This window comes from Wyeomyia smithii, chromosome 3 (assembly GCF_029784165.1).
Source record: "Wyeomyia smithii strain HCP4-BCI-WySm-NY-G18 chromosome 3, ASM2978416v1, whole genome shotgun sequence".
Taxonomy (NCBI): domain Eukaryota; kingdom Metazoa; phylum Arthropoda; class Insecta; order Diptera; family Culicidae; genus Wyeomyia; species Wyeomyia smithii.
In genome coordinates this window covers 14,078,616-14,103,319 of record NC_073696.1, presented here as the reverse complement: position 1 = coordinate 14,103,319, position 24,704 = coordinate 14,078,616, and the positions used below count along the sequence as shown (strand labels likewise).

At 37.6% G+C, this 24,704-nt stretch overlaps 1 protein-coding gene across 4 annotated transcripts in view; it reads right to left on the bottom strand.

Annotated features, from left to right (window-relative positions):
- Positions 1-24,704, bottom strand: part of LOC129727027 (uncharacterized) — a 79,178-nt gene that overhangs the window by 16,150 nt on the left and 38,324 nt on the right. For 2 of the 4 annotated variants that reach the window (XM_055684393.1, XM_055684394.1), the window contains exon 2: positions 10,764-10,935. The exons of the other annotated variants lie outside the window; for them this stretch is intronic. The gene's annotated coding sequence lies outside the window, so the exon portion shown is untranslated. The remainder of the gene's footprint in view (positions 1-10,763; positions 10,936-24,704) is intronic. 4 annotated transcript variants of the gene reach the window in all.

The following is a 24,704-nucleotide window of genomic DNA, read 5'->3' as shown; positions in this document are numbered from 1 at the left end:
GTAAAGTTTTAAACTATCATTTCCATTGTTGGCTTTTTCTATCCTTCAGAGACGTTACGCAAAATTTCGAGCTGAATTTTTCATTCATTCTTTTTCATTGCTTCAAGCCTTTCGAAGTATTTTCAAATGTTTTTAGCTACATCTACGAGAGTTTTTATGCACTCTGAATTGAATTTCCTTAAGCTTGGTATTTTTTGGTTTATAGTTGCTTTTTTAGTTATTGGAACTAATTTGAGATAAATTTTTTAGATGTTTATTTTTGGTTTAAGAGTTAGAAGCTTCGAATTTTGTTTTTTTCAACCCAATTTTTCCAGACTAATTCCAGCTGAACTCGGGTTAATGTTTGAAATGCGTATGTAAAATTTTTTCTTTTTCTAAATTTTGGGGATGTTTCTCAGTATACACTTTTGTATGCTTTATTACTACCTTCAAGAAACTTCAGTTTTATGAGCGTAATTTGGAAACTAAATCTAATTTTTGATGAAGGTTGTCGACATTTTCCTAACGCTCAATGAACAGAAAAATTTCTGTAACGTTCGGAATCATTTCTGTTTTTACTCTAAACTTCGGAACCAATTACAACAAAATTTGAAATCAATTTCGGCTTTGCCCTTTCCTGATCTTTTGATCACAGCCCTTTTAGGCTGCATTTTGATGGGATTCTTTTCATTAATGGCTTTTCTGGTCTACGTGGTTTTGGGCTAAATAAATTCAGAGTCAGATTATCGCTATTTTTTGCTGACCTTTTTTTATAATAGTGATGGTAGCTCATGAAGGGGGGTGGGGAGTGCATTGAGTCTGCGTTACTCATTGTTGCATTAAGGGGGGGGGGGGTTATAATACATAATTTTAGGGGAGGGGCTTCTACCAAACGTTACATTTTGTTACACAACTAAAACAGCCGAAAGAAATAATACAGAAAAATGACACAAGTTTAGCACTAAAAATCATTGTCAACGCAACCAAAAATACGAAATAAGAAATTAGAAGCAACTTCCAAATCAAGCTGAAATGGCTAAACATCTCATCTTAAATGTCAATAAGACAAATATATCAGTTTCACAATATTCATTGGTTTGTGCCAACGTAAGAACCCCGATAACACTCACGGAACGCGACGAGAGACAGGACACAACACTTATTGTTCTTACAAAACACATATCAGTTTAGTTGGAAATAGTCATAAGCCACACCCAAAGCCCAGAAACCAGAAAATACAAAACATTTCTAAACACCAGAAAAACTACCTAAATACACTCTAAAATAACTTCTAGCGAAATAAAATTGAGCATGAGCATGAGCATTATTGACCGCCCACGGTTGCTACACCTTTATTGAAGAAAAGATAATTCTGTACGTTCTGAGGCATGGAGATGAAGCCAATTTTTTAACCACCCCTACATTTAAAATGAAGCGTATAAAATGAAAAAGAAAATATTATCTCTTCAATTAGGGCTCTCAATTCATCTTGAAAAGAACAATTTGCTATTCAAATCAATATCGAATGTGATGCTGATCGCATCTTTGCGTTATCACTGATAGTGCGAATAAGATATTCATTCTGATAACACAGTGCTGTCACTGTAAATTTGACGACTCGTGTATTTTAAATGCCAGCATTCCAGAACGTTAGTGTGCTGTTGAAAAGAGGCAAGTTTTAATTGGATGTTTCTACTACTGGTGCTGCCCGCTACCGCACAAAGGCAGCTTTTACTAAAGAAAGTGCCGCTGCATCAGCTGGCTCTGCCACTATCGCTGCTGATACGATTCTGTCGACCGTGCTTGGGAAAGCAATCATATTACGACCAATCAGAGCAATCAAAATTTGCGTTTCAACAAGGATTGACCATTTTCAATAGTATAATTGATTGCTTTATTAAGGCTTGACAATTTTTAAGGTTTGATTATGTGAAAACCTAATTTTTTTGAGGATAACTGTTCGGGTGTTGCATATTACTGAAGGGAAATATAATTCAGTACGTTCTGAGGCATGGAGATGAAATCAAATTCATAACTGTTCCAAAAGTTAAAATGAAGTGTAATTTATTCAAGAGAAAATATTTACTCTTCAATTAGGCATTTAACTTATTTTATCCGCTGTCATTGCTATTCGCTGCACTGCTAAGTAAGGACTGTTGTAGCCGCTGTCTAAAACTAATATGAGCAGTTTCGGCTGAAACAGGTTCTTATATAGGCCAAATAGTACATTCCGGACTACTAGGTCTAAAATTCTGTCAACCGTGCTTGGGAAAGCAATTATTTAACGACCAACCTGAGGTCGTATTTTGCGTTTTGACAAGATTTGACAATTTTCAGTAGTACAATAGTTCAAATAATAATATTACAGTTTTTTACATTTGGAAGAATTCACAGAAGATTTAGAATTGATTGCTGCAAGAACGAAGGAAATCCATCGAAAACTACTAGCCGAGCTTCCTGAGAGACGTAGTTCTACGTTAAATCTACGTCGAAATCTGCGTTCAGAATAAGGCTTTACATTCTTCAATAACTTGCATTATCATATCACAATTTTCGTGGACACGTAACTAGTTTTCCAATAGATGGAAACCGACTGAGTTAAACAATTTTGAAAACATCGTTCTGATTTTCGTATTAGTAGAATGATATAAAATATCGAAAATGAAAAATTTTCATTAAATTCTACTATCGACTTCAAAAGTAAATACGTATTTTGAACTACGGCTTGTTGTCTTCTTCAGTGCATATGTGGACTGAGTTGTAATCGTTTAAAATTTGAAATGTTCGTGACATGTTCAGAATTTCATTTAACACCCTCTCTCAGAATGTTGTCGCGAGACAAAATTCTACGTCAAAAAATTTAAAAATAATAAACTTCGTATGGGCAGGTATTTTGCATAGTCTGAGCGCTAATGATTTTTGGTTTGCAGTAGCTTAACGCTAACGCACTTTTTTTGTTAAAATCGCATATATTTACTTATTTTAAAGTTCGAACAATTCATGGGTACAACAGTACTGCGTCACTTTTACACAACGAATAGACAATTTACCTCCATAGTTTAAACAAATTTCGTTCTTAAAGTGACATTCAATGAAACAAACAATGTAGAACAGCAGTAGACAATAATCTGTGTATCTGACATTCTGACACCGAAACAGAGCAATTTCAAACACGCCACGAACAACATCTAGCCGCCGGCGACCTGCCGCCGTCGTCACTAGCGAGACATCTGTTTCGCGTGTCACGTGTCATGAGGGCAGGGACTATCCCCATGCATCAGCGATTAAGCGATTACACGTATATGTAAATAGCGGAGGCACAGCGCGCAGGCATACCTGCCTAATCGACAGCGAAAGCCTTTCAATCCCACTGATGGACTCTAGGTTTGACCCAAATGGGTAAAATTGCTACCCCATATTTAGATCCTCTCCGTCACACGTTGGACTTTGTTATAATTGAATGTGACATGTACTGTCATTTGCAGTTTGACGGCACTGAAGTAAAATACTTTCACCCATATAATCGATTGATACATCCACAATGGTAATACATTGAAAAAGAAAAGGTTAGAGCATACAATGCAAGAATAAAAAAAAAACGAAAATAAACGAACCGTAAAAAAATGAATTTACTGGTGCGTTTTTTTCTCAAGTAGGTATCACTTTTTCATACACTTTCTAAGCGTGAATCATCCGAGCAAAGCGTAGTGGCAACGAGCTGCTTGCTAACGACAAATGCTATTAGCGTAGTTATGTACTCAAACCGATATCGAGCACACCGTTAGCATTGATCTTCACGTTACTTAGCGAACAAATGCTAATTAATCGATCCGTTGATGTTACCATTCCGAATGGGTGTTATTCTGACCTGTATTGAGGACAAATGGCATACCGCACCGCACTTGCAGCTCAAACAACAAAGCGCCGTAAATCGTTCAACGACGACAGTGTCTGCCTGTTCGTCTTATTACACCCAACTGCTGTAACAGTGGCTGCACTCGACGGCTTCCTAATTTCAATTAGTTCCGACAAACGGTTAACCAAACATGGCCGACAAGTTGAGGACACCCAGGCTCTAGGCTCACGACACGATGCAGATCATCTTTTGCGCTCTGACAGTAACAGGCGACCGCGGCGCGTTGCAATCAAGTAAAGAAGCCACGGTAATTTATCAAAATCTGTCCACCTTTCCTACTGCTACCGAGCACGGACCTTGCGTCCAGGCCTTCAAGCCTCGCGGGCGGGTGGAGGTCGAGTTGATTTGCTACAATTTTGTAATCAAACTAATCTACTTGCCTGTTTTTTGCACGCTTCCACTACTAGCACAAGCAATAGGAGTAGCAACAAAGATATTGGAGACTCTGAATAAAAAGAGTGCACCACGTTAACAGTGGGACTGATATCGCATCTCCATTAGTGTAATGCGTTTGCTCTGGTAATCAGCTAGGGCCATTAAAATCATTACCTGTGCGGAGGCTTGTGTAGCGTTCGACTCATTAGGTATGACGGCCAGCTGCGCCCCAGTCATGAGTTTACACGTACTGCTAACACTTTGGATCTTTAGGATTTTTTTCTACATATTTGATACATAGCTAGTACGGAAATAAAATGCATGGCTTCACATTCGATCGATTCCCTGTCAATATTTCTGCGCTTAATCACCTCCCTAGTCCATAAACCTACTTAACACGTGCTCCTTCGCTTTTCTTCGTCGGTATCATATACCTCACAATGTTACTTTCATCAGGCTTATTCGTGATAAAACCAAAACAAAATTCTACGTTTTACATGCAAAACCGCAGTGTGACAAGTGTATTTATTCAAAATATTGATATACGCAAATGAAACAATTGTACGCATGGCTTTGGTTTTAGCCAACATCAGCCACAATTTGTTTCACTATTATCTGTACACCGCTCTAGTGGGAAACCCCCCACATGACCGATAATGTGTGCCGGAGCGCGAATGCTCTATTATTTCTTGTGTCACTACACGGCACTATCAGTGCGCTGTTCTATGCTAACAATTGTGAGGAATAAAACGTGGAAATTCCCGTTTGAAGGTCATGTATACGTAAACTTTGTTTGGTACCAACTTTTGTGGCGAAACTAATCGAAACCGTTTAGGGTACATATTGAATTCGGAAATCGAGGTGACTGGCTTTACGAACACGCACGTGAGGATTCCTGTAGAGTTTTTTTTTCAACTGGTATTTTCAATGCTTTTACGTGTATTCTCTTTGGTTGGAAAACCCCGCATAACAGAATGCTGCAAGCAAACGATTAACTGAACCGAAATTAATGAGCAGATCTGGTCCTCGATGACACAAATTTAGTTACACACAAATGTTACACGCACAAAATCTTTCCCTTTCGCTCATGTTCCATTGTTGACCTATTGAGAACTTTTCTAGATTTTGAGGTAATGTGGCTGATTTTTGAACATGTAATCTTTTTGAAGTTATAAGTTAAATAAGTTATATATGAGATTATTTTGTTTCATACTTTTCAAGCCACGTCAGAAGTTCGATTGATTGATGACCCCAACCACGGCAGGAGCCATATTTTTTTTCGATTTGTTTTCTTAAGCTAGGGGTTCCTTGACTTTTTGTTCGGCGGAGCACTTTTTCAAACCGAAATATTTGGCGGAGCACCTGCATTATTGATTCTATGAGAAAAATTTTCGCGTTAAAAACATTAAACTAACTTGTCGTTCACGTTGCTATGGTATGAGTATTGTCATCGTAGTCATTAAAATCACTAACAAATATCTATTCTTTGATCATGTTCGGTTCTATTTTGCAAAGATTTATTAATTAAAATAAATTATTTTATTGAACAATATTTAGATTTTGCAAGCTTTGATAATCCAGATAATCCGGACTCACTCATCTTTTTCTTTAAATGTTCGTTGTAAAATTCCCTGGTCTATGAACGATCGATTTTTGAAACACAAAGCTTAACTTTGCCGAAAAAAAAACTTTAAAAAATAAATTCATTGCAATTTTTAGCAATGGAAACATGTTTTTCTCGGGAAAAACGTTCCCGTTTGCACTGAAAACAAAATACTCGTGGAAGCGATCGTTCAGATACCCGGCCAACTTCTAAACTAATGAAAACATATGAGTTTTTTTATTTCAGTTGATCCATTGCGTCGCTATCGTAAATACCGCAAACCTCTGCCAAAAAAAGCGTTTCGGGGAAACGGTCACTACTCGCCAAATAATTGGTATTTCTTATGAACAAACGTGTTTCATTGTTGTTGAATAACTGAACTTGCAGAAAATTACTACTTGTATGCAATAGAAAAGGTGCTACACGCTTTTAAAAAATTCCAAACTTTGCTGTTTTTTCTCGAGCAAAAAGGTGTATAACTCCTTAAAGTGGCTAATGTTTGTTTTCAATTAGCTTGAGGATTTGGTTATCGAGGCATTTTTAGATGCTCCGTAGTACATTAAAAGTTCATTTGAATTTGAAAATTTTAAATTATATGGCCCCAACAGCATACCGTAATCTATTAGTTTGTATCGGTCTTGAATTAGAAAACTAAACAGTTTTGCGTTCTAATGAAATAAATCACACTCAATTAAGAAATCAATCAGTGGGTAATGTCTACGTTTTTATATATTACTAGCTGACCCGGCAAACTTCGTCGCATATTTTAGTGTTTAATTTAATAATTTTAAACATTTCGTATTCATTGATTCCTTGCGATTGGATTATTATTGGATTATTATTGTTTTATCGGAATGACAACATCCTAGACTTTTGGCTTTTGTACATGACCTCTATTCCGGATATATATATATATATATATATATATATATATATATATATATATATATATATATATATATATATATATATATATATATATATATATATATATATATATATATATATATATATATATATATATATATATATATATATATATATATATATATATATATATATATATATATATATATATATATATATATATATATATATATATATATATATATATATATATATATATATATATATTGGATGCATTTCAGCTATTTTCGTTGTTTTCCAGAAACTGAAAGTGGTCATCTTCTAATTCAAAATGGTGTCCAGGGTCAATGCTTGGCTTCTCTACATCATTTCGATTACGGACATATCCATATGTAGTAGTATTACGTTATTTTCGGCTGTTTCCCAGAAGTTGCCATTTTTCAATTCAAACTGTTGTCTAAGGTCAATTTATAGCTCCTTGCATCATACTGGATTCGGTGATACTCATATTGGGTGGAATTTGGTCACTTTGAGCTATTTTTAAAAAGCCGTAAATCGCCATCTTGGATTTAAAAATTTTCTGGCTCCTGAGCGTCATTCTGGTTTAAGAAACACCGCCATCTTACAATTCAAAATGTTATCTAAGGTCGATTTGTTGCTTCAGTGCATCATAACAATCCCAGAAATACTCATATTGGGTGGTATTTGGTCATTTGCCGCTATTTTTCAGAAACCGGAAGTCGCCATCTTAGATTTCAAAATGGCATTAGGAGACAATTTTTGGCCTCTGAGCGTCAATCTGGTTGAAGAAACACTCATATTGGGTGTTATTTGGTCATTTTGGGCTGTTTTCCAGACACCGTAAGTCGCCTTCTTACAATTCAAAATGTTGTCTGAGTTTGATAGGTCGATTTGTGGCTTAAGTGCATCATAACAATTCCGGAAATACGCATGTTGAGGGGTATTTGGTCATTTGCCGCTGTTTTTCAGAAACCGGAAGTCGCCATCTTGGATTTCAAAATGGCATTTTGGAACAATTTCCGACCTCCGTGCGTCAGTCTGGCTAAAGAAACGCTCAAATTGAGTGGTATTTGATCATTTTCGGTTGTTTTCCAGACACCGGAAGACGCCATATTACAATTCAAAATGTTGTCTGACGTCAATTTGTGGCTTCAGTGCGTCATAAAAATTCCGGAAATACCCATGTTAGATGGTATTTGGTCATTTGCCGCTGTTTTTCAGAAACCGGAAGTCGCCATCTTGGATTTCAAAATGGCATTTGTAAACAATTTCTGGCTTCTGAGCGTCAACCTGGTTAAAAAAACACCCATATTGGGTGGTATTTGGTCATTTTCGGCTGTTTCCCAGACACCGGAAGTCGCCATCTTACAATTCAAAATGTTGTCTGAGGTCGATTTGTGGCTTCAGTGCGTCATAACAATTCCGGAAATACCCATATTAGGTGGTATTTGGTCATTTACCGCTGTTTTTCGGAAACCGGAAGTCGCCATCTTGGATTTCAAAATGGCATCTGGGAACAATTTCTGGCCTCCGTGCATCAATCTGATTAAAGAAACGCTCATATTGAGTGGTATTTGATCATTTTCGGTTGTTTTCCAGACACCGGAAGTTGCCATCTTACAATTCAAAATGTTGTCTGAGGTCGATTTGTGGTTTCAGTGCATCATAACAATCCTGGAAATACCCATATTGGGTGGTATTTGGTCATTTGCCGCTGTTTTTCAGAAACCGGAAGTTGCCATCTTAGATTTCGAAATGGTATTTGAGACATGCCAGAAGAAGACAGGCTGTCGAAACATTATGGACATGTTTGTTACACCCAAAAACATTCACCTGCCAAATTTGGTTGTATTTGGTTGACTGGTTCTCGAGCTGTGCGAAATTCGTGTTTTATTTGTATGGGACCCCTCCCTTGTAGAAGAGAGAGGGGTGTCAAACCATTATGGATATATTTGTTACCCCTGAAAACATTCACCTACCAAATTTGGTTCTATTTACTTGGTTAGTTCTCGAGCTGTGCGAAATTTGTGTTTCATTTGTATGGGACCCCTCCCTTCCAGCAAAGGGAAGGGTGTCGAATCAACATGGACATATTTGCTACTCCTAAAAACATCCACATGCCAAATTTGGTTCCATTTACTTGGTAAGTTCTCGAGATGTGCAGAAATTTGTGTTTCATTTGTATGGGACCCTTCCCTTCCAGAGGAGGGAAGGGTGTCGAACTAACATGGACATATTTGTTACTCCTAAAAACATCCACTTGCCAAATTTGGTTATTTTTGCTTGGTTAGTTTTCGAGACGTGCAGAAATTTGTGTTTCATTTGTATGGGACCCCTCCCTTGCAGAAGAGGGAACTATCTTAGTCACCTTTCCCGGCCCCCAAAATCTCATAAACAAAATTTCACGCCGATCGGTTCGGTAGTTTCCATGCCTATATGAATCAGACAGACAGACAGAGCTGCATTTTCATATATTTAGATTTAGGAATTTACATAAACATAAATCTACGAACCGATAGGGCACCCGAATGATCAAAATCGTAGCCTTATACGAGGAAAACGCTAAAGCAAAATTGTTACGTATTTTATAAACAACCCATAAACTAAGGGCATAAAGTAGAAATGAACCGTTGAGAGCAAAAGTGGTACATGTGGCCATTAGGTAAATTTTTCAGGAGACGCGATAAACGAAAACACTCGAATAGTAAATTTTTTTCAATAATTTTTTTCAACATAACTGCAATAAATAATTGCTGGAAAGGTTTCAAAAGACGGTACATGAAAGCATAACGAGTTCTGGTTGAGAAACTCACAGAAACTCCAATGGAAAAACACGTACCACTTTTGTTCTATGGGAAAAATAATGACAACCAGAAATCGTTGAGAGCAAAAGTGGTACAGGTCCAGTCTGAGCACGAAGGATGCATTATAGCTCGCTAATCTTAGGATATAGAACATTCATGTCTTCAGCAGAGTTGTCCAAGTGATTGAGTACTATAGGATGATGAGCTGTTTGTTAAAGAATTCGGTCACTTCGTGGCGCTAGTGTATATGCATTTGGTAACAGAAGAAATTTTACATAATCTAGATCGACTAGGGCCAATTCAAGGGAAAACATCCTGATATCTTTAGGATTGTTATTTGGCCGTTAATAACTACACTATGGACCCAGGTTTTACTTTCGGTAGACTACCGGTTGCCCTCCAGATTCAGAAACACCGGAAAACCTAGAAGAGGAAAATTATTTAAGCTTTAACTCTGGAACAAGTTATCAGATCTCGGTTTTTTTTTTTGATATTATAATATATTATTGCGTTCTGCATCAATTTATACAAAAAACCCAAAAAGTGGAAAAATGTCACATGTACCACTTTTGCTCTCAACGGCTCAAATAGCAAAGTAAAGAAACAGTTTTTGAATTGTTTCTCATGTGAAGAAATACGCGATAAATAATGAATATCGACTTATTCTGAATATTTTTGTGACTTTACAACGCTAAAAAAATGTTACGATACGAAAATAAAAGTTTCTACATTGGAGCAAAAATTACGGCGAAAGAATACTCAAAACGTTGTAACGTCAAGATAGAATGTGCCAAACATTTTTTGAAATCCTGCTCTAATGATTTGTTTTGAATTCAAACTGAATCCCTTTTCAATTCTTTTATTTCATCGGCTCATTATTTTTATTTCGTTTTTTTTTTTTTCGATATTTGCGTAAGGATATGTACGCGATTGTTTACAGTTTTATGACATTCTTCTTTATCGGAAAAATGGGACACGCTTTGAAATGTTAGCGATTGACCTACATAAAGGCATTACAACCTGGTGCAGTCTGCGAGAGTCATGTTGTGGCAGTTTGGTCGAATCGTATCGTGTAGAAGGTATACACAAAGTCTTCACTCGAAATCGATTCCACCTTCTTCTATTGATTGACTTCATGCTTCTAACAGGCAATATTGGGCCTCGCTGTTTTATTGATGGATGTACCACGGAAACTCACCTCTTGGCCCGCGCTGCTGCCTATTCTGCCCTAGTTGTACGTTGTAGTTGCTGCTGTCTTCACACCGTATCGTCGCATGTTGTCCTGGCCTGGTTCGGTTCAACCGTACTGAATGCGGTCGTCCGATTGCGCTTCCAGGACGAATAACGATTTATGGGCCTTGCACGAGTGTCTGTGGAAAGAGCCGATGAGAGACGAAAAAGGCCGGATATTGGTGAATTGTTCAACTATAACTTTTCGCTGCGTGGCAAATGCCGTGGGTGGTAGAAATTTTCTATTAATTTTCATTAGGTTTAATTTACCGCAGTAATAGGTACAGACGGTATCATCGCAAAGGAAATGAAATTGTAGCGGGAATTGAGGCGCATATTTACCATTCCGTTACAGTTGTACTATTGCCCAACATCCCAACGGGGGTGGCCGGCCGGCGGAGAGAATGACAGTTTGGGGACAAAGGATTGCCCATTTCATAAGGATTCAATTACGAATTGGGCGGAAAGCGTATTGCGTGTTCGGCGGTAACTTTGACTATATTAAGACTTTAATCGCATGGGACCGAACCGAGGTTAGGATAAATCGAGCCGTTTTTGAGAGAATGCCGTTTGGAGCTGAAACTCGTGTTTGAAAGATAATTTATGATCATAAAAAACAACGTTTTAACGGTTTTTGGAATTTTTGTGTTCAGACGTGTACAATATCTATAAGAATAAATTAAACTTGAAGTATTAACAGACTTGGGAATTTCAACACGTGGTTAATTAAATGAGAGCGAATATTTTAATGGTTTTTGACGGGTATGGTTCTATGTAATTAGATGAAAAGTACCATAAAAACGCGCACAATGAATCGCGGAGCTACGTGATTTTTTAATCACACATTTATGACAATAACGTGTCAAAAACACCGTGTTTTTTATGTGTGTTTTCGATCGCAGCGAGTTCTTATTCAATAAAGCAAAGCGCAGCTGTGTACATGGTGATGAAGAGTGCAATTTGATGTAATTACGCAGCAGCGGCGTGATTGTGCCGCTAAAGCGTGACCGGTAGTAATATTTGCTGGGACACATTTCATGCTCTGATTAGAGTATTTAGTGCTTCGCTTAGCAACCGTTTCCTGGTATTTTTACGCTTCAGAACCAATGCAGTAATGAGCTACCGACGGATGAGAATAGCTTTCACTCACGTCTGGAGTGATTTTTTATCGGAAGTGTTTTTTATGGTAAATCTGTATGATGTGTAAAAGTGAACTTCGAATTTTTTTTCTTTACAAATATTCATTTACATAGTTTACATTTCGGAACAATAATTTGATTGTAGTTGAAAAATCACAGGAGGGTTGTGTGCAAAGCCACGACCGCAAGGATGAAGTAGAATACTTTTACAATGAAACCCGGCTGCTTGCGTGTCAGTAATTTTTTAATTTGTTGTTCAATTCAATATCGGATAAGCTACCGATCACATCTTGGCGTTATTACTGACAGTGCGAATAAAGTATTCCTTGTGATAAAATAAACAATGAAAAGCTGATTTAACACTCAAAACTAGACGGCTCATGTGTTGTCAAAATGAGTCAACTTTTCATTGAATGCATTTATTAGTGCCCGCTATCGCACGCTGTTGTCGCTGTCTAGAACTATTATGAGCGGCTTCGACTGAAACAGGCTCTTATATAGGGATGAAAAACCTATCGATAGCAGTAGGAAATCATCGATAACTATCGATAGCCATTTCAGTTGATATTTCCCATCCTTACTCTTATACAGACAAATAGCAAATTTAAAATGACAAGGTCTATGATTCTGTCGACCGTGCTTGGGAAGCAATCATATTAACGACTAATCAGATCAGTCGAATTTTGCGCTTCAACAAGGATTGACAATTCAATACGTTCTGAGACACGGAGATGAAACCAAATATATATATCTGTTCCGAATTTCTTGAAAGTGTAAATTGATTCAAGAGAAAATATTAACCTTTCAATTAGGTTTTTATTTCATCCTGAAATGAACAATTTGTTCCTTAATTCAATGTCTGATAAGATGCCGATCACATTTTTGCGTTATCACTGGCAGTGCAAATAAAATATTCCTTGGGGGAAAATAAACACCGAAAAACTTCCCAGAACGTTCTTTTTATTGGATGCATTTGCTAGTGTGCCTGCTATCGCTCTGAGACAGCATTTCACTAAAATGCCACACTGCATCAGCTGGCCCTGCTTATATTGATGCTGAGACCAACGTCAACCGCTGCGCTATCACCGTTGCCACAGTAGTGGACGCTTCCGTTGCCATTGGTATCCGCTGCCCTGTATCACCTGGTCCTGCTATCGATGCTGCGGCGCACTCCGCTATCCGTTGCCATACAACAGCTGTGGCCGATGTCCGCTGCACTGCTACTGCTGCTGTATGCACTGCTGCTGCTAAGGGAGGACTGCTGTTGTACTCCGCTATCCGTTGCCATACAACAGCTGTGGCCGTTGTCCGCTGCACTGCTACTGCTGCTGTATGCACTGCTACTGCTGCTGTATGCACTGCTGCTGCTAAGGGAGGACTGCTGTTGTTGCAGTCTAGAATTATAATGAGCGGCTTCGGGTGAAACAGGCTCTTATATAGACCAAATAGCACATTTCAAATGGCAAGGTCTATGATTCTGTCGACCGTGCTTGGGAAGCAATCATTTAACGACCAATCAGAGGCCGAAGTTTTCGTTTTGACAAGACTTGACTATTTTCAATTGTACAATAGTTTGAAAAATAAAATTACAATAATCTGCATTTAGGAAGAATCTTAGAAGATTTCCAATCTATTGCTGCAAGAACGAAGGAAATCCATCGAATACTAACCGATTTATTAGCATTTGAAATTGGACATATTTTTCACTTTTTTCGGTTTTAGATTTTCATTTCACATCCCTATGTAGCCGAACTTCCTGAGAGAAGTATTCTACTTCAAAAGAAGAGCAAACATTCAACAGTGCATGTCCTTTTGTTGGCAGCAAGTAAACCGAAGCACGAACAACTTTACTATTGTAAATATTAAAGTTAATGGTGCATTTTGTATGTACCATTATCACCATGTTTTATATCGGAAATAGTGTTATTAAAACCGCGGATCTGGTCAATTCATGAGTTGTCATTACAATTCTTTTTACCACTTATTTAAACAAATTTAAATTCGAGTTCTATGACAATTTTGCGGGTATTGAACTTTCACCTATCTTCCTTGAGACTAACTGAGAGAACCTGACTACATGATATATGAGTAAACTCAATTTGTACACCGTATCCAAGATACAGTAATCTGAAGAAATAACTATAAATAAAAAAAAATCTACCAGATAAATGTTCGTAGAGCTAAGAGATAATGACGAATCCAGAAATATCACTTCTAATCATTAGTGTTAAGCGCAATAACCATTCACTGATTTTCACTGCTGCGTGAAATATACTCCCTCTCCCCCAGGAACACAACTAGTTTTTCTATGCACCTGTGCTGGGTGGCATCGTAAAACAACAATATAAGACAAATTGTTAAGCTTGCCGTTGTGACAACCTAGCATCATTTTCTAGTAATTCTAACAGCTCAGCAGAGCGTAAACAAAGTCAAAGCCATCCAACGCCCCAGTTCCCCCGTATACCGGCGGCCGATCACGTGTATGTACACCGTCGATTCTTGGCAGACGCTAACCACGTCGTCACGACAACCGTCTTCATAGCGATCTGACTGGTGCGCTACGTCATAGACAGCATATACATGCCGACATCATGCACGCTGTCAGGGCGGTAGTGGCGGCCTTAATTACAGTTAACTAGTAGGCCGGAGCCCATAGAGCACCTTCAATTAGCGAAATGCACTGATTACGCGGGGGGTGGTTTACTTACACGAGCCTAGCTTAGCCCCGGTGTTGGTAAATGCGGATGTGGTCTCCAAGTTACAGTTAGTTATCGGTCGCATTCTGGGTTGCTCATCTTGGATTTGAGCTGGTAATTATCATTGTCACGCTAACTCGGATTTACTAACGTTTAGAAGGAATCAAAGTAGGAATCATTCGCGCGAGACTGTTACAATGTACACTAAAAATAGCGTATCATGATGTAGATAGATACTTTTTATTGCCTCGCTGTAGATTGTAATGTAATATTGCCTCGCTGTACAAAAAAATAATGTTTAGTACTCGTTATTGTACTGGTGACAGAGTAAGGCGTCGTACACAAATTACGTATCCATCAAGCGTCCGTCGTTTTACTGCAGCTTAAGAGATCTTGAGAATAAAAATCATTTTAAACTGAGCTGATATATTTTTATCTAAATTGAATAATCATAGAAAGGATAATTGTTTAGCATTACATAATTTTAAAAGGGGTGTTCTAACAAATGATGTTAGGGTGGGGTCCGAAATCTAGTTTTTTGCGTTACATAATTTTTGTACCTCAGCTCATAAACGCATAATATTGAGGGATACGGAAAGATATCTTCAAGAAAGGGCGAACTCATCGTTTGCGTGTAGGCACAGATTTGTTTTTGTTTTTGTTTTTTTTTTTTTATTTTATCTTATGAGGAAACCGCGATTGCGTAGTTTGTGGTTGGCGATAGTTGTTTTGAAATATACTCATTACTTGCACGAGTCATAATGCGGCAGTTCCAAAAATGTTTGATACTTGTTGTTCTGCTGTCGGTGTATGATGAAAATTTTACGATTTGTATGTAAATCAGTGGTAAAACATTAAACATGCCCTCGAAACGAGGGGTAAATTTTTGCGCACACATGATTATTATGATTAATTCACTCTGGTTCTAATAGAGAAGACTTTCTAATATTTATTTTACTGAATCCTGGTACATCCATTGATTTCCGCAAGATTGAAAGATTGAATTGAGTGAAGATAAAAAAAAACGATAAAACAAACAAAAAATAAAGATATTACAGTACAATGGAGAGAACATTTTATTTATATAAGAACAGTCGGTGTAGAATATTATTGAGCCCCGTTGAACTTCTGGGCCTTTCTCGTTCGGCCTTAACAAATTAACGGCGGGTCATCACCTGACAGTCAAACTCTGATTAAAGTTCAACAATTATACTTGCAAGATCTCATCTTTTACTTGCATACAATACTTGCAAATGAAACTATTCCGTATCGTTAAGGAACAGATTGATCTTCGATCGAAATTAAGCTTATAGGATACATAACATATATTGAATTTACTAAGTAAAATAAAGAAAATAGAGTACAATACTTTTTTTTCTTGTGTGGACTCATCACTGCGACCAGAAACACATTGATCTTTTGTGATATCGCCTGTGTGTTTGCTGTATCGCGCACTTCTATTACACTGTGCTACAAATGAAAAAAAAAATGCAAGAACTGCTGAAGTGACCTACACTAGGTTGTAGGTCTTGTTAAGTGTAACATTCGCTCATACTAGAAATTTTCCATACACCCCGAAAATCTGAAGTAATGGTCAAAATACGTTTTTTGGACCCCAGCGCATATAAGTTTTTTTAACTCAGTCATTTATCAACCGATTTTAAATATTTAAGCAGTTTTAGAAATGAGACAAATAGAGCTTCAAAGTAAATACAGGTTTGTACTGATATCAATAAAACATTATAAGTTATGGTTAAAACCCAGTTTTTTAAGCTTAGCTCACATTTTTATGTTTAATTCGGTTATTTTTCAACCGATTTTTTATATTTCGTCTGTTATGGAAAGGTGAAAAATAAAACTTTCGAAACATAGAAAATGTCTAAAGAGTTTATTATATGTGATGAATAGTTTGAAAATAAATAAGATGGTTCATGTTATTTTAAAATTTTTCCAACTTTATTCGCAATTTTTCCCACATATTTGTAATGAGAGAGCTTCAATTGCTGTAGAATTTGAAAGATTTTTTTAGTGCCGAACGAAAACAATAGGTGTTGTTAATGAAAATCTGACATAATTTGGCAGAGAAATGATTTGATGAAATCTACGATTATGGTGGAAATCATCAAATAATATCTCAGCCAAATTATAACAAATTTTTGATAAACAACACTTATTGTTTTCGTTTGGCACTAAATGTACTTTTCAAATTCTACAGCAATTAAAGCACGTTAATTACAAAAATATGTGAAAAATTGCAAAAAGATTTGAAAAAATTTGAAAAAAAATATATATGAATCATCTCATGTTATTTAAAACTATTCATCACTTATAGGTAAACTCTTTAGACATATTTATACGTTTCAAAATTTCTACTTTTCGCCTTTCCAAAATATAAAAAATCGGTTGAAAAATAACCGAATTAAGCATAAAAATGTGAGTCAAAAAACTGGGTTTTGACTACAACTTATAATTTTTGGGGTATTTGAAAAACTTCAAGTAAACGCGCAAGTAACATTTGACTAAAGCTACAACCCACACTAAGTCATATAAGAAGTTTTTGCATTTTTTTATCATTTGTAGCACCGTGGAATAATTGTGCGACAGAAGCCAAAAATTCTGGTTTTCTTAAAAAATATATAACTTGGCTAAATATCAACCGATTTCCACAAAAAAAACTTTCATTTGATTCGGAACTGAATATACTTTCAAACTTCTACTATATTTGTGGTATATATCTTACGGAAATTGACGACAAACTTCAAATTAAATTGAAAAATTGCGTGAAAAAGTCTAAAAAATTAGACTTAAACTCAAATAACTCAACATATTTTATTGATATTAGTACAAACTCGTATACATTTTGAAAGCTCTATTTGTCTCCTTTCGATAACTGCTTAAATATCGAAAATCGGTTGATAAATGACTGAGTTGAAAAAATATATATGAGCTGAGGTCCAAAAAACCAAAACTTCAGATTTTGGGGGTGTTTGGAAAATTTCTAGTATGAGCTAATGTTACACTCAACAAGACCTACAACCTACACTAGGTCTCTTCAAAAGTTCTAAATCGCTATAGCACAGTGTTATTGACAATATCACTTATAAAAGTAAGTGATATGAATATCATAATTCGTGCTTGTGTGTATGCCCTTCCATCTTGCGCTTACTTTTCTACATAATATACAAAACTGTCATGGACTACCTCACTTGTAAGAAACAGACCATCAAATAAAATCACCAAAAACATACACCAACGAAAAATAAGGATAGCCTCCCTGGCATTTATCGACGAAAAACGTAAACTATTAAGATAAAAAGGAGGTTTGAAGAAAATCTATTCTAAAAAATTGTAGGGATTAGAGGGGAACGAGACCAGATATGATCCAAATTATTTTTGCGTGGCTTGTGGATAGCACTTTGACAACATTTTATCTCAATACATTTCAAAATGCAAAAAAATTGATTTATTTCATACATTTTCCCTGTATTATTTCAGCATTAACAAAGTTACCCGAACACGAAAAAATAGTCACTGGTTACAAAAAAAATCAATATTGATCGCTTTTGTTGTTGTTTGTATCCAGCTTACTTACTTTACTATTAACGCGAGAGACCGATTATCGATCCAGTGCCGAATCCATGTCCCTCGGTCTTGGGCTGCTATCCTCCAATCGCCCCTAACACCTATTTTGCGTGCATCCTCGTCGACAGCACACATCCAACGAGAGCGGGTCTACCCTGAAGTCGACGACCTCTATCGGGATTCGTGCTAAATATAGCCTTCGCTTGACGCTCATCCGGCATTCTCGCTACATGCCCAGCCTACTGAAGCCTGCCGTGTTTTATCCGCTTGACTATATCCACCGATATGTATGCCTGGTACACTTCATGGTTCATGCGTCTGCGCCTAACACCATTTTCTAGTTTGCCGCAGCACTTGTTTTAAATCCAGCACTCGGTTAAAAATTTGTATCCAGCTCTTGTTTTAGAAATGCGAAACCCAGTGAAATTGATGATACATATATTCAATTTGATGATACATATACTCAAGTGATACTTGAAAAAGCTATCAAAGCTAGCCGCCTTTACGGTACACAAATTCGTCAACTACCTCGAACTCATCTCCGTCGATCACTACGCTACTACCTGCCTGTTAGTGGCACATACTTGGTCTTCGACGTATTCACCTTCAATCCAACCTTTTCTGCTTGACGTTCCAGCTTGGTGTACTACTGTTTAGCAAACGCTTGGAACGTCCTCCCGAAGCTGCCCCGCATGTTAAAGGCCGCACGTTTCATAACACCTTCAAGCGCAATATTAAACAGGAGGCAGGAAGACCGTCACCTTTTCGAGGTCCCTTGCGTGTTTTAAACGGGCTTGATACCCATCCGAAATCTTCACACAGCACTGTACACCATCCATCGTGGTCCTAATCAGTCTTCTTAGTTTCGCAGGGAAGCCATATTCGTCCATAAATTCCCATAGCTCTACACGGTCAATAGTATCGTATATTTTTGGGGGATCTTCCGCAGCGTAAAAATTTGGTCCGTTGTTGATCACCCATCTACAAAACCGGCTTGATAACTTCCCACAAGCCTTCGTGATAGCGACAATAAACGGCGATGATGAGCTGGGAGAGCACTTTGCAGGCTGCGTTGAGAATCGTGATCGCTCGCCAGTTCTCACATTCCAACTTGTCGCCCTTCTTGTATATTGGGCATATTACTCCCTACTTCCACTCCACTCGCTACTGGGTAGCTGTTTTGTATCTCAGATCCTAACTGTCAGCTGATGCAGACAGGAATCCAACCTATCCGAACCCAGCTCGATAAGCTCCGCTGCGATGCCATCCTTTCCAGCTGATTTGTGTTCTTGAGCTGCTTGATAGCATCCTTAACTTCACTTTTCGTGGGGGCGGCATGTCTTTCTCATCCGCTGTACTGACGAAGTCGTTCCTCCTACCGTCTTGTTCCTCTTCCTCTGCGCCATTCAGATGTTCATTGTAGTGCTGCTTCCACCTGTCGCTCACCTCACGTTCATTCATCAAGATTCCTTCATCTTCATCGCGACACATTTCAGCTTGCGGCACAAAGTCTGCACGGGATGCGTTTAGTTTCTTGTGGAATCTACGTGTCTACAGCTGCTCCATTTTTTCACACTCCAGTTCTTCCAGGCAGCGCTTTTTGTCCCGGAAAAAATGGGTCTGCTGTCTTCGTTTTTGTTTGTATCGACTTACGTTTTAGCGGGTCCTTTGCTGCATCATCAATACCCCCGCTGAATTCTTTTCGTCTAGAATCGTTCGACACTCCTCGAAACCAGTCGTTACGTCGATTCCTCACGACGAATCCAACAGCACCTTCTACTGCGTTGTTAATAGCTGCTTTCACAGTACTCTAGCAGTCCTCCAGAGGGCTTCGGTGAGTTCTCTTTCAACCGGCAACGCTGCCTTAGTAGCAACTTCGGGGAGTTCAAGTCCTGATCATGCCGTCGTGGCAGGTGACGGTAGCAGATGTTGTTAACAACCGAAAGTCTTTGGCGCATTTTGACCATCAGGAGAAAGTGGTAAGAATCGACGTTTGCGGAACGGTAGGGTCGGACGTCAATAATATCCAAGAATATTGTTTATTGTTGTTGTTAAATCATTTAACACATTGGTGATCTCAACCCATTCCCGGTGAAGAGAAATCAGATATTACCTCGAAAAATTATCTTCAAACATGTATTACTTAGCAACTACATGCACAATTGACACAAACTGTATTGCATATTGTAGATCGATCTATTCTCTAACCGTTTCAAACAGTTACGTTGTTCAAAACTGCAAATATAATTGTTAAGGTTCAATCAAAGTTTAGGTCAGGTAATGCCATACGGCATCACCCGCCGGGAATGGGTTAATAATAAAATAAATTACTAACCAAACGTCTTTGCTGCAGTGTGGCCTTGCCCAAAAGCTGGCAGCGATCCGAGTACGCCAGCAGCTGCTGCGGGCCTCACCACGGAAGAAAGCCGAAAGCGGACCGTACAAATTTCCTTTACACGGATTCAATTCTTGCAATCCAGTTTGCGTTGAATGGACACCATACTACGGAGTTTGTTCCAAGAACAGATCGCACCAGAGAGTAGTATAATGATCGAAGGCACAGTTGTTCATGAAAATCCGAGGCTTTCGGAACATTTTTCCTGTGGAACGAAATTACACTGTATTTCTGGATACTAATTGTCCACAGGTTAATGGAGCAACACATTAGAAAAGCGTCGACTAGCGGATGGAGTTCGAGGCAGTCTGCAATGTTTCTTATTGTCTTGAATAACTTGACATCGTCTGCAAAAAACATTCGGCAATTTTCTGGCAACATTAGAGATGCGTCATTTATGTACAACGCAAAGCGCAGTGGTCCTAAATTTCTACCCTGCGGAACGCCATGTATAAGACCATGGGGGCTTGGGTACTGGCCGGCGAACAGGAACACACTAAACAAGTGTCGAAGTCAGTTTTGCGAAAATCTAAATTTTGTTCGGTTGGACAATTATCGAATTGAAGGGGCAGCTATCGTATACACACTCTAGATGCTCTCGTAAAAGGCGTCCTTATTGTCATCGTTACTTCCTAGGCCAATCTCGCGCTTCTGCATTTTGCTCATCACAATCAAAACTGTGTCCAGTTTGTGTATGTTGCCGCAGCTCTGGTAGATGGTGTAACCATCTCTGTACGTATGTATGATACTGCCTTCCAACATACCTCCTGTAGTGCGAGAATGTCAAATTTGCGGACTCTCAATAAGTCGGAAAGAATGCGGGTACTTTCCTAAAAATTAAGAGACCTGCAGTTCCATGACCCGAGTTTCCAATCGTTAGTCAGTTTTCGTTGCCTAGGTCTAAGCCGATTGTTCCAGTCTCTCTCGAGCCGAGACTCGAACCTACGATGCCTGGCCTTTTAGGCCCAACAGTCGGTCCTTTCTCCGCTGGTTGCTTTTGAATGGTGCGTCCGTCGAACAAAATTTGGTAGTGCTAGCGAGTGGCTACAGCTATAGCAGCAGCGGGTAACCAGCAGTGGCATCAGTGGCGGCATCGGCATTTTCTCCGGTGAAGCGTTGCCTCATTTTGGCAACACAAGTATTCCGAATCCGGGCTTTCCACTGTGTTGTTAAGGTGCCTTAATCCCCACTGTCGGGGTAGTAAAAAGGTGCGATCAGTATCTTATATGATTTTGAATTAAACAACAAACTGTCTTTTTTAGGGCAACCAAATAAATGAATTGAAGATTAAACATTGCTTGCACCTGCTGTTGAAATTTGTCAAGTAGCTCTACATCAACCTTGCGGTCGTGGCTTCACATATTGCTTATTGCGTTCTTCGGTTCCGGTTTGGGGGCACCTTTCTTCGTCCTGCGGCACCAGCTGTTGAAGCAGTAAATCCTTTTGCTGCTGTAGAGAGGGCCAAGTTTGTCTAGTGAAAGGTGTAAACCATGATAACATTAAGTAAAAAGTATGCTTTGTGCTAAACACTAATTTGAAGCAATAAAATAAAACCCTGACGATTTTTCCTTTATTTTTACAAAATTTTAATATTTTTTTCTAATTTCACCATGATTATGGTGGTCAAAGTTTAGCTAACCTTTTGTAGTTTTCATAAAAAATCGAATGTTTAAAAAATGAGATTTTTGAGACACCCAATTTTGTTTTAAATATTTTTAAAAAATAAATATTTTCACGTGCATATTTTTTTTTTCAATTATTGTCTACAATTTTGTCGAAGACGTCACACTGACTTAAGAAACCGTTCTGGCTCAGGAAATATAACCATCAATAACTTCTTACAAAAGCTTTTCTCAAGAATAATTCGTGATTTAAAAAACGAACTAACAGCACAGAATTTCGTCACTAGCTTCTAGAAACATGTGGTCAAAGTTTCAGCCAAATCGAAAATGACAATTAAAATTGAGACATTTTTTGGAATTGCTTATATTGAAACTGATTCTGATTGATCACGGACAATTCTTGCAGGAACATTCTATGCTATGGTACTGATAAAACTGGTTAAAACTATCCAGTTATTAAAAATATGAGTCATCGATATAATAATCAATGAATTTAATTTCTGACCCTTTTTTCACCAACAACTCGAAACATGTTTCAAAATATGACTACCATGTATCAAGGGCAGTTGGTTGTCTGAGCCTAAATTTGGAATGCTGTGCCTGTTCAGCGAGTGTTATGCTTGCAGTTCTAGCTCACGACAGTAAACACTAGCACCTTTCTGAACTTCGTACAACACACACTCGATTGTGAAGTTGTAAGTCCACTGCCCCTCTGCAGAGGAAAATTACCGGAGAAAGACTCGTACGGAAAAGTACCTCATAACGCTAGATGCAAAAGCCACCTCCAGTTGCAATTATTTGCGGCCAGCAGAAATTCACCTTTAACAAATTTAATAGAAAACAATACCACGCAATACCGGCTCGATACCACAGGGGTTTATGTAACGTTATTCGTTAATTGCTGATTGAAACCAGTACCGAAACAATCAGAAACCTCCGCTGGGAGAAGAAGTAGTGAAATGACAAAACCTACAATAATGCTACTGCTCGAATAACAACAGTAGGGGTAAGCGGGGTAAGACCGCCCCCTTAAGCAATTCTGTTTATAGAAAAAAAAGTTGCGGCTGCAATTTCATTTTTTCTTCGCTAAGAGGTTCTTCTATTCAATACCCGCATTTAAAAAATAAGAACTGAAATATTTTTGTTTATTTTCCAGGTTTTTTTTAAATTTTTAAAAATCATTGAAAATGTGCAGATCTTTTTAATGCGGGGTAAGCCCGCCCACCAGCGGGGTAAGATCGCCCACCATTTTTTGAGGATAAACAATATTTTCAGGGCCGAAACGGTTGATTCTATCGGTATAGTGTCTCTGACAAAGTTGTAGATGGTATTTTTTTTTCTTTTTAAATAAAATATACACTGTGAAAAATCTGAAAAATTTTTTTTTCTAGGTTTCAACTTATTTTGTTTTCTGATTATTCATGTTCAAATCAATGTTTAGGTAACTTTTTTGGTTTTCAAAATAAATAGATTTTTCAGAATTGGGGTTTTTCAAGATATTGAATTCATAATATACCTTTCTTTAAGATAAAAATTAAAACTCATTAAACCTATCTGTATGATTCTTTGAAGACTTATTATGTATAGAAAAATACTAATAATTATTATTTCTTTTATTCATATTTTCAATTTTCTATGTTTTTTTTTTTTGAAGAACAAAATTACCAACGACTCTATACACCAAATAAACCGTCAAAAAAAAAATTCTTCACAAAAATTGAGCTATTAATATTTCAATTACTCCATGATCCAACAACCATAAAATTTTAGCTTACCTTTTGTAGATTTTACAGGCAAAAACATGTTTTTTCAAAAAAATTTGAAAAAAAAAAATATTTTTAATTCTATTTCTATATTTTTTCTTTAAATTTTTTTTAGCGTGTGTACTTTTTTCGAAAGTAAAAAACTACTATTTTCAATTCTGCCGGAGACGTCATACCTATCAAACACACCGTCCTGGCTCTAAAATTGTTTTGGTTCATTAACATCATTTTCACACAGGTTTACTTTTTTCAAAAATAAGTCTTGTTAAAATATATTACTAGAAAAGCTTAAACCAAATCGAAAATGGTCGATTAACATCGATGTCTTATGTGGCTTGAAGTTGCTTTACTGATCCTGTAAATATTCCCTTTGTAGTGTCGAGGCATTTGGGTCTTGAAGTAAAACAACAAGCAGTTGGATTCGTGGCGGTTTTACCCCTTGTATAGTGGGCGACTTTACCCCCAGTGGAACATTTTCATATTTGACCGAAAAAGTAGTCAAAATTACAAGATTACTCACAGCCTTCGATATTTCCGAAAGAAGATAGATTCAGGCAAGCGATTAAACGTATATTCACGAACAAAACAATAGATTTTTAGACTGAAAAAGTCCCGTTGCCGCAAAACAATAGCGCATTGACTGGTTGCCAGCTGAAAGGTTGTTTTTGATTATTTCTGCGACCGTTCGTGCACTATCAAAACAGAAAAACGT